Here is an 11104-nt window from a genome sequence, read left to right as displayed (position 1 = left end):
TTGGTGTTGGGCTCGATCCCCAAAAATGGGTGTGCAGGAGGCAGCCAATTGATGTTATGATTCTCTCTCATCATTAATATCTCTCTCTGTCTCTCTGTCTCTCTGTCTCTCTGTCTCTCTCTCTCTCTCTCTCTCTCTCTCTCTCTCTCTCTCTCTCCTCTCTTCCTCTCTGAAATCAATAGAAATATATTAAGAAAAATAAGCGGAAATAAAGAGAGCAACTCAGCATGGAGAAGAGAAAGAAAGCGAGAATAACACATGGGTAATGGAAGCTGCAGTCTGGCCAGTGCCTCCCGCCTTCATTACCATCTTTCCAAATAAATCTCCCTGCTCCTCTAGAGCTGGCGAATAAAAGAATCCGCCCGCAAGATAGATGGGCGTGCTCCTCCCGATGAGCGTCCCCATCCATCCACGGCCCGCCCATGTGCCAGCGTGGAGACGGGCCGGAGGGAGAATTAAAGACTCGAGCAAGTCCACAGCTTAATCAAGGAGGCCTTTTTCTTCCGACCACCCAGCTTTCATCTCTGTCGCGGGTGATTTCTCTCCCCATCTCCTTCACTCTGCGGCCAAGATGCTGATGGCTGATGGGACAGTAACTGATCACACGCCTAACCTTCCGGGGCAACCAATTGGTTTCAAATAGATGGCAGGCCGGCTTTTGATAAGTTTCATTTTGGCCGGGCCTGTTAGTTCAAGAATTACCCACATCCGCACAGGAAGAATCACTTGTGTGGATGCTGAGATTTCATAAAATGATGTCCACCTTCAAAGTTTTTAATTTTTATCTTTGTTGTCGGATGGACTGGGGTGAAGCAGGTTAACAAAATTACACAGGTTTCAGGTGCACATTCCCACAACACTATTGTGTGTTCACCACCTCAAGTCAAATCTCCATCACCATTTTAATGTGGTTTTTTTTTATTTCAAATTAAACGTCTCTTTCGGGGGGCAATCCCAGGTACGGACATGGCCACTGATTGGGATGAAATTTCAGCGGAAATGCTAAACATATTTATCTCAAGCAGTTGGGTGTTTTTCTTCATTGTTATCTCTAATTATTTAAAAGTCCTTCATTCTATGGGCTTGAGATTTCACTTCCCGCTATGAATTTGCTGCTTTTGAATAAGTGGATACCCTTGTTCGTATGACTGTTCTGCAAGCATTTGCCTTAAGATGCCATGGCTCATCTGAGGTTTCTTTTCTCTGTAGGAAATGGCCTTGGGTTCCAGACCTTCATTACCCTTTGTTTCTACTACTCTCTCCCATGGACCTTGCTAATCAGTCCTCACTTCTACTGATCTGAGCTCAGAACCCCTCTCCCCATGACTCTCCACACGGCCACTAGTCCATGGGAAACCCACTTACTACCCTGGGGATTTTGGTTTCCGTATGAGCAAGCTCAGTGCAGATGAAGATGAGGAATGGATTTAAGCTCTTTAACAATTTGCACATGCTTCGGTTGGGCTACTGGTCCACTGGTTGATGTCATTGTTTTGTCTACTTCAAATTAAATCAAGGGATTTTATAGGATGCCAACTCTGACCTCGATAATGCATATTTCATGCAAAAGAACTGTTTCCGAGCAGATCTTTGGAACCAAAATACTCATATTTGGCAAGATTCTCAGCGCTAGATTGTTAAGAGAATAGGCAATAAAAGTGAATGATTGAATGCTATCCGTAAATATTATGTCAGAACGGTTATCTGGCTTAGTTTCCGAAATGATTAACTAGGGTTTTATTCAAGTTCATATATTTCAGGACGTATGTCAGACACCTGGGATCTAGAATAGCCTCCTTTGACAGCAATACATCCCTTTAGTTCATGGCAGGTTTCATTCAGGAATGCTATTTCCTTGTAAAAGACTTATGGAAGATTTAGGAAGAAAATATGGTTAGAAGCTCAATTTTCTCTTACACCCTCCTCATCTTCTGTGCCGAGAGATCTGCAGAAATGTTCTATCGTGGTTACATGCGACCAGGAGCATGCCCTGCCCAACTTCAGAGAGGTCTCCCCGAGCACACACTTCTCCATCTGTCAACATGAGCAAACTGCTGAGACTTATGAATGAAGAACCGTCAATACACTTTTGTGGCTCTTTGCAGAAGTTCTGCAGATACAGTGCCCATTTGAGATCAATAAGTAATACTTGTTAGGTCTGATTATTTTTTAATAGTTAAGCTGCTGTCAAACAATAACAGAGCCCTTCATCTTCTCCACCTGACCTATATATTCTATATACGCTGGCCACACAGACTAAATACACACCACATAGCTCTGCTGGTGGCTGGAATTCAGTGTAATAACAGTTTGCTTAGAATCACAACCCAGATGCCTTTGTTTAATAGGAATAGAAAAACTGTTGCTTAAATGAATCTTTTGGTGAAAATATGTATTTTTTAAGATGAGCACTAGGGACATGGTTGGGTGGATAAAAGAAGGCCTTGGTGTTGAAATGGTTAAGAACCCCCCAAAAAACAGTCCTGTTGACCTAGAGAAGTTGGGTACCATGTAAACCTCGGAAAAAGGCCTGGTATTGGAGGGACGATGACTCGGTCTGAGATACATTTGAAGTGACTGTATAATAGTTAAGTAAACATGTCTTAAAAAGCTGTTTTGGTAAAAAAAAAAAAAAAGTCGGGACCAAAACAATACATTTAGGCATGAATCAGATGTAGATTATATCTGAGTCAATGACAGGATTAGTTCACTAAACTGTTAAAAGTGAACAGAGCCGAAACCGGTTTGGCTCAGTGGATAGAGCGTCGGCCTGCGGACTGAAAGGTCCCAGGTTCGATTCCGGTCAAGGGCATGTACCTGGGTTGCGGGCACATCCCCAGTGGGGGATGTGCAGGAGGCGGCTGATCGATGTTTCTCTCTCATCGATGTTTCTGACTATCTCTCTCCATTCCTCTCTGTGAAAAATCAATAAAATATATTTTTAAAAAAAGTGAACAGAGAGCCTGGGAAATTCTGCACAGGAGAAGAGAGTGCAGAGGAACAGGAAGTGGAGTAAGAGTAGAAATATTTTTGAACTGTCACAGAAGCCTAAGGAAGAGGGTTCAAAGAGGCAGCTCCAAATGCTGCCTAACAGGGGGTGTGAAATGGTTATAAAAGTTCAGTTGCACAGAAGAAGTGTCCTTGTCACTATTTCTTCCCATTGCCCCAGCTTTCAGTTACTAACAAATATTCTCACTGAGTTTTGTAACGTGTAGCCCTTCATGGTCCCTCCCATCAGGTCTCCATCAGTCGGTCGTGAACGTAGAAGTGCTTCTGTTGAATAAATGTGGCGGGTTGCAGGTTGTCTCTCTCCTGATGGTGTTTTCCAGCTACTTGGCTAAGGACAGGACGGACTTCCGGTTATGGAATGAAGTCTATTCCTGTGTAACACTAACTTGACTGGATAGCTGTCAAGTTCAGGACTTTGGGGTCACTGATATACCACCATCAACTGAGCTAATGCGTCTAGACCAGGGGTGGGTAAACTTTTTGACTCGAGGGCCACAATGGGTTCTTAAACTGGACCGGAGGGCCGGAACAAAAGCATGGATGGAGTGTTTGTGTGAACTAATATAAATTCAAAGTAAACATCATTACATAAAAGGGTACGGTCTTTTTTTTTTTTTTTTTTTTTTTTTTTTTAGTTTTTTTCTTTTCAAAGGGGCCAGAGCCGCCCCGCGGGCCGTAGTTTGCCCACGGCTGGTCTAGACATTTGGTCCAAGTCGCATTGTATATTGTCGATTGACAACACTTGAGTAGGTAAGGAGGTTATTTCATTTGCCTAAATACATGTGTAGACAGGAAGAAAATACTTTCTTTTACCAGTTGATTGCTACCAAAGAGGAAGAAAGAAAAGGCAAACATGTGAGGCGTGGTTTCTTCCAAGTGACCAGATGAACCTCTTGTCTATTGGTTACGATCCGTCGTGTGGAAATCATGCTCACGTATGAAATAAAAGGTCCAACACACTCTACACTCTTTTCATTTTTTTAATATATTTTCATTGATTTCTGAGAGGAAGGGAGAGGGAGAGAGAGCTAGAAACATCAATGATGAGAGACAATCATTGATCAGCTGCCTCCTGCACGCTCTCTATTGGGGATCGAGCCCACAACCTGGGCATGTGCCCTTGACCAAAATCAAACCCAGAATCGACCCCCGGACCTTTCAGTCCGTAGGCCAACACTCTATGCACTGAGCCAAACTGGCCACGGCAAACTCTTCACTCTCCTGTTCACCTTCTTCAGTCTTGAAGTTGACTTTCTGCTTGTCATGCAGAGATCAACTAACTTTACAGAAACAGATGGTGTTCCCTTTGCCATCAACGTATCCTTCTGTAGTTCTGCAGTTGGCAAGGCCAGATGGATGAACATCCTGAAATTAAACTTTTCACCAAGTTCTCATAAGTAAACAGACGTTTTATTAATATGGACTTCTGGACATGGAACAATGCGCAGGGATGACTGACGAGAGAATCTAATTAAAGGCAACAGTGTGGAAGCACCAGAGCCAAGGGTTTATTCTGAAAATAAGCAACATCTTTATATCTCATGCCCTTTGAGGAACAAAACTGAACCAAGAACGTATTGCATTTTCTTTTTAAACTAGAGGTCCGGTGCACAAATTCCTGCATGGGTGGGGTTCCTTGGCCTGGCTGGCAATTGGGGCCAATCGGGGCTGTCTCACCCAGTCCTGATTTGAGCTGATCAGGGCTGGCCAGCCAGGGGTAGGAACCACAGGAAGTTGGCTGTGGGAGCACACTGACCACCAGAAGGAAGCTCCTGTGTTGAGCATCTGCCCCCTGGTGGTCAGTGTGCGTCATAGCGACCGATCGTTCAGTCGACCAGTCGTAACAGTCGCTTAGGCTTTTATATATATACTAGAGGCCCAATGCACGAAGATTCGTGCAAGAATGGGCCTTCCTTCCCCTAGCTGCTGGCACCGCCTTTGCACCTTTCCGCCTTCCCACGCTTCCCAGAGGCCCTGAGCGCCTGGGGCGTTGTGGAACACCTGTGTCCTGCACGACTCGGCACCTGTGTATGCAAATTAACCCACCATCTTTGTTGGCTTAATTTGCATGCTCACTCCTGATTGGCTGGTGGATGTCGTGAAGGTATGGTCAATTTGCACCTTTCTCTTTTATTAGTGTAGATATGTTTTTGTTGACTTTAGAGAGAAAGGGAGAGGGACAGAGAGACAAAAACATCCATGAGAGAGACATTGATTGGCTGCCTGCTACACACCCTCTGCTGGGAACCAAGCCCGAAAACCAGGCATGTGCCCTGACCAGTAACCTCTTGGTGCATGGGTTGATGCTCAACCACTGAGCCATACCGGTTGGGCAAGTGGTTAAATGTAGACACCTGTGTTTCACCCTATACTTGGCTCAAAAGAAGCCAGGATGACCTTGCTGTGGAGGCAGAGGCAGACCAGGGCCCTGAAAGTTCTCCTAGAGTTTGTCTGGATATGAGAGTGGTTGGATGAGCAGAGAAAAGGAAATGAGGTCACTTTTATGTGTCCAAAGCTTTATGTGTCCCTGATATAATGCTCTCCAAAGAGACTTGAACAGTGAAGTCATTCTGGCTTTGGTTTTACATTTAGTGAAAGCTCTGGATTGTATTTCCTTTTTAAACTAGAAGCCTCTGAATACAGCGTTATAGCAATATATCAATAAAGCAGACCTATCATGGAGAGTAACCTTTTTAATAGCAGGCTTGGAGAGAGGGGAAAATGATGACACGGCCGCTTTATTTCATAGGAAAAATAAAATAAAAGCAATTATGCAAACCCTAATTCCTCTGCCGTAAATTACTTTGCCATGACTCATAGAAACCAGGATATATTAGCCAGGGTCCAATCAGGAAACAGAACCACACAGTAATTTGAACAGAGAGAGTTTAATATAAAGAATTAGGGACACTAGCCCGGCTCGTGAGGCTCAGTGGATTGAGCATTGTCTCAATCAGGGCACATGCCCAGGTTGCAGGCTCCATCTCCAGTAGCGGGTGTGCAGGAGGCAGCCAATCAATGGTTCTCTCTCATCGATGTTTCTATCTATCACCCTCTTCCTCTCTCTCTAAAATCAACTTTTGAAAACATTTTTAAAAAATGAGGGGCTCTAACATAAGATTTGAGTGCCACGGGGTTGGCCAGTAAGACGTAGAGAGACCTCTAAGGCAGGTAGGAGAGCAAATAGAGGGAGCAGCTGCTAGCCCAGGCTGGCACACGGCTCCAAGGGCGGGCTCCTGTGTGCTAGGACTGATGGAGGGCATGGCTCTGGCTCCCTGGGTGACCAGTCGCTGTTGCGCTGCGCCAGCGGAACCGACCGTAAGTTTAATCTTTGCGTTGCTGGGAAGGTTCTTCCCGGGACGTGTCTCCCTGTAGCCACTCTGCTAGAATGTTCGACAACACATGAGGGCGCCAGCCAGGGAAGCTCACTGAGCCTCGGTGTCCAGAGTTTGTATTGGGAGTCAGTTACACCGCCATGACCTAGTCCCAGTGCAAGTGACCTTCGTCTCTAGCGCCCCTAGAGGTCAACCTGATCCAGCGTGGCCCAAAGTCCCCACCCTGGATCACGTTATTAGCATAGACTCTCATGGTCCAAAGCCCCCAGGTGCATAAGGACAGCCTTAACCTAGCAGGACTTCCCAAGGGCTTATGGGCTAGCTCTCAGAGTCTGGCAAGACCCCAAACTTCCTTTGAGATGTTCAGAGTGTGGACAACCCTGAATTGGTCTTCTACTGCTCATCCCTTGACCGCTGTCTTTGCCAAGTTGCCTTCATCTGTGGACTTGGCAAGATGGGCCAAGGTAACGCCTAGCTCTAAGACGCTAGGCCACGGATGTAAGTGTCTAATGAAGCAACACAGAAATAAGAACCATTCTAACTCAGCAAGTGGTTTCAGAAACACCCGCGTGCAAGGCAGGGACGCATCTTTGTCTATTTCTTACAATGAGGCCACAGTTCTCTCCATCATTGCCTTCAGCTTGTAAACACCAGTGGCGGCTCTTTTCCATCCTCTGCCCTCGCACCCCCTCCCGCCCTTCCACCCTGCAAAGAACTCCCCTCCAAATCTCTGGAAAATGAGGGCTTCCCAGGAGACTTGAAGATTAGTCCAGGCTAATTGCAGCCAGATCAATAATGTTTAGCAGCTGTTTAAAATAAGAAAGACTCCCCCTTCCCTTCCTGCCCCCCCCCAAAAAAAAATGAGATGGGTTTCTCTTGCTGCAAGAAGAATTTAGATTCAATGTAAGGACTGGGTCGTATTAACACTTACCCTGGGGCTGTCTCAGGGGACACTAGATGTCAAGTGGGTGCTGGGGGCTGGGGGCAGGAGCCGGGAGTGGCAATAGTGGATGCCAGGTCTCTGCCTGCGTGCCTGTGAGCTCGGTGAGTGATGCTCAGCCCACCATCCATTTCTCACAGCTCTGTATCCTGCAAAGCACACTGGGAAAACGAGCGTTCTCTACTTGGGTGGAGTCACTTAGTGGCCTGGGATCCGTGAGCCAATGGCAATTTGCAGGCCTACGTGAGCGGACGGCTGAGCTGATCCCGGCAATGCTGCGATCGCGGTGGGAATGAAGACTCAGTGGGTGTTTCTGATGCCCCATCGCTGGCCCTGTCCCAGGGGAGGTGGCTGGTGACCGACTTCCCACGCGAGCCTGTCTCATCATACTGAGCTCCAGAGGTTGGAGTGGGTGCCTCCAAGACTTCCCCGCCACCTCCTTCCTTGGCGGCCACACATATTTCCTGGTCGTGGTGAGAATAGATGAGACAAAAGTGGTTTCTACTTGGAAGCCGCATCCAGCGAGGCGCTGGAGGTCCCTCAGTGTGTTCTGTCTTCAAAATCAACACCCTGCCCTAACCGGTGTGGCTCAGTGGATAGAGCACCAGCCTGCAGACTGAAAGGTCCCAAGTTCAAATCCGGACAAGGGCATGTACCTTGGTTGCGGGCACATCCCCAGTAGGGGTTGTGCAGGAGGCAGCTGATCGATGTTCCTCTCTCCTCGATGTTTCTAACTCTCTATCCCTCTCCCTTCCTCTCTGTAAAAAATCATAACATACATTTTTTTAAAAATCAACACCCGCCGGCCTGCTCTCAAATGTCCCGTTTTCATGTGACATTAGAACAGCCCGGCGAGTGGGGATCCCGGGCGGTGGGCTTTCAAAGCAAAGATCAGGCACAAGTGTTGGTGGGGGGAGGGCGTCCCCTGCACAGGCAGTAAAAAGGGGGGCCCTGGGGATGCATTTGGGGACCAGCGCAGCCCTGGGAGGGACGCCTGTCCGCTTTCTGACAATGGTCCACCGAGTTTCTCTGGCTCAAGCTCCAGAAGGCAGACTGAAGCCAGTGCCGGCCGTGGGCCAGCAAGACAGGAGTTTGGGTGCTGGCTCCCCTGTCCACTCTCTGCAACTCCGCCTCCTCCGGGATCCCACGGGAGAGAACACGCGTGGACGTGCTTGCACGGTGCTCTACAAGTGTGCCTGGGGCTGGGCTCTCCATCCTGGAGTTCCTCTCTGGTGTCTGTGACAGCCTTGGGGATGATGGGGGCAGGTGTCCTGCTGGGGTGAAGGGTGTAGCTCTTCTCTTCTTACGGGGGAGGGGAGGGGAGGAGAGGGGAGGTCCCAGCCAGGACAATTCCGCCAAGTGGCCGGGAGCCTGAAAATGCGCCCCGTTTGTGGACACTGTTTCACTGGCATCGACTCCCAGGGAAGGTTCTTTCCCTGCGAACGGGAGCCGGCCTGTCACCTCCACTCAGGCACCCCGCGCTCACTGGCCTGTCCATCACGCATATGGTGCCTGGCAGGGTGCGCCCCATCCACGGCCCTTTCCCCGAGAACAGCTGCTCACCCTGCTCGCCTGATGCCTGCCACCTTGGCGTCACCTTTTCCCGGGTTTCTTGCTGAATCACCCAGGTAGCTGCCATGGTTCTGGCTGCTGTGAACCAGGTCTTGTTCAAACACGGGCGGATGGGGACCCGGCGCAGGCCAGAAGTCGCTCTGAGCAAACCATGCCTGTGCACGCAGCCCCGAGGCCCAAATCTCTCTCTCTCTCCCACTGACCGGAGTCTGAGGTCTGCGGGCCCACGTGGGGCGTGTGACATCTGCAAAGACCTTGAAGGCAGTCTGAGCCACACGTTCGTTTCTCACCCCATGCCCTCCAGGATCTTGCCACGACCAAAAAGCGAAACTGCACGATTTATTTTTTAAAAGATTCATAAGTGACTCTGGGCTCAGGCGATCCATGACCTTCCCTGCAGCAGCTGCCCCTCAGCTCACAGTGTCCCTGTGGCCTCCCAGGACCTGTGCCCAGAGAGAATCAGTAGTCACACTCAAGTGTCCCCAGCCCCGTGTCTGGCTGCTGATGGAACGGAAGGCTCTCTGAGACAAGGGATTTCTCGCACTTTCCCAAGGAAAGTTGCCACCGGGGTGCCCTGCACGTTGGCAAGCCAGGTCGAGGGGGGCACAGAGCCTTCCGGACCTTCTTGGGGAATCTGTCTCGTGACCTGGCATCTTGCCTTGATTCCTGGGAATCTGTCTCGTGACCTGGCATCTTGCCTTCGTTAGCGTTGTTGTCTTGCCTTGATTCCAAATACAGTGGGGCCTTGACTTACGAGTGTCCCGACTAACGAGTTTTTTGAGATACCACCTGTCTCTCGGCGGATTTTTTGCATTGAGTTGATAGAGTAATTTGAGTTAACGAGCTCGGTCTCAGAACGAATTAAACTCGTAAATCAAGGCCCCACTGTACTGATTTCAGAATTAAACTCGTAAGTCAAAGCCCCACTGTACTGATTTCGGTTTCTAAGACTCTCGTGAGGATGGAGCAGAAGCTAAGTAGGTCTTAACATTAAGGAAAGCCACTAACCGCGTGCCTCCTACAGCACGTAAAACCCTGGTCCTTGATTCTTTAGAAGTGAGATATGTCCACCGATCGGTCGCCCTTCACTACCACAGATGTTTATTCCTCCACGGGAGGACTGACCCGGTTGGTTACCATAGGATGTGCTCCTGGGGTGGCCAGGCACGTCCACCAGCCAGTTCCTCCCACCCAACCCTGCCACCTCCCCCAGTGAGAACTCCCACCCACCAACACAAAAGAAACCCACTTTCCAAAGATGACGGCCGCCTTAATGATCTGCAAATGGCTTTGCTATCACACTTGACATCCTTAAGGGGATGCAGCAAAAATACCTCCACCCCAGGCCCGTCCCTCTCCTTACAGGCTCGCTCCGGACCCGTCGGATTGTCTGAGGTTTGCGTGCTCGGTGTAATTAGTGCATATGGTCCAGCTGTGAAGAAGTAGCCGCGGACTCCTAACTTGTTATTAATGAGGCTCATTAAGATGCGAGGAAGAGCCTGGCGCCTAGGTAAACAATACATTATGTCAAGGAGTCATTACTTGATCCGCGCGAGTCATCCGGACGCCAGTCATTACGGGGGTTTCGTGCAGGGGTAGGGGGTTTGTGACGGCGCCGTGGGTGCCAGTCAACTCCTTTGACTGACATCAAGGACGGACCGCAGGCCGGGAAGGAGGCGGTGGGACCGCCTGGCAATTCTTTTCACTTCATTTCCAGACGCGTCTGGGGGAGGTCAGAGGTTGACAGCCCAGTGACAGCCTTCTCCAGCGGCCAATGTCGCAGCGGGGGGGCACGTCAGGAAAATTTCCCCAGCCCCCCCCCCAACTCCCCCCCTGCTCACGGTTCTTTCCCGGCGGCACAGGTGGGGAGCGACTGGCATCGTGGTGACACACACCTGCCAAGGAGAAACGCACAGGATGCCGGTTGGATCCTGGGGGCTGGCCAGGGAGGGGACCCCCAGCTCAGGTGCGACATCTCTCCTGATGTGTCCCCAAGGCGGAGGGGGGAGAGAGCAGGCCACACCATTCCAGAGGGGCATCGCACACTGGCCCCACAGCCTGTGGTTTGGGGCACTTTTCCCAGGGCCAGTCTAGGTTAGCTGTGACCTCCGACCCCGGCAACATGCCTCCACAGCCAAGTAACTCAGGAGTTAGATGAGCGAACTTGGCCTTCCCGATGCAAGGATGTGAGACCACACAGGCTATACATCCTGAGATCTGACGAATGAACACTGGGCTTCCCTGCTCT

This window comes from Myotis davidii, unplaced genomic scaffold (assembly GCF_000327345.1).
Source record: "Myotis davidii unplaced genomic scaffold, ASM32734v1 scaffold174, whole genome shotgun sequence".
NCBI lineage: Eukaryota > Metazoa > Chordata > Mammalia > Chiroptera > Vespertilionidae > Myotis > Myotis davidii.
This window is presented reverse-complemented; position numbering follows the sequence as displayed.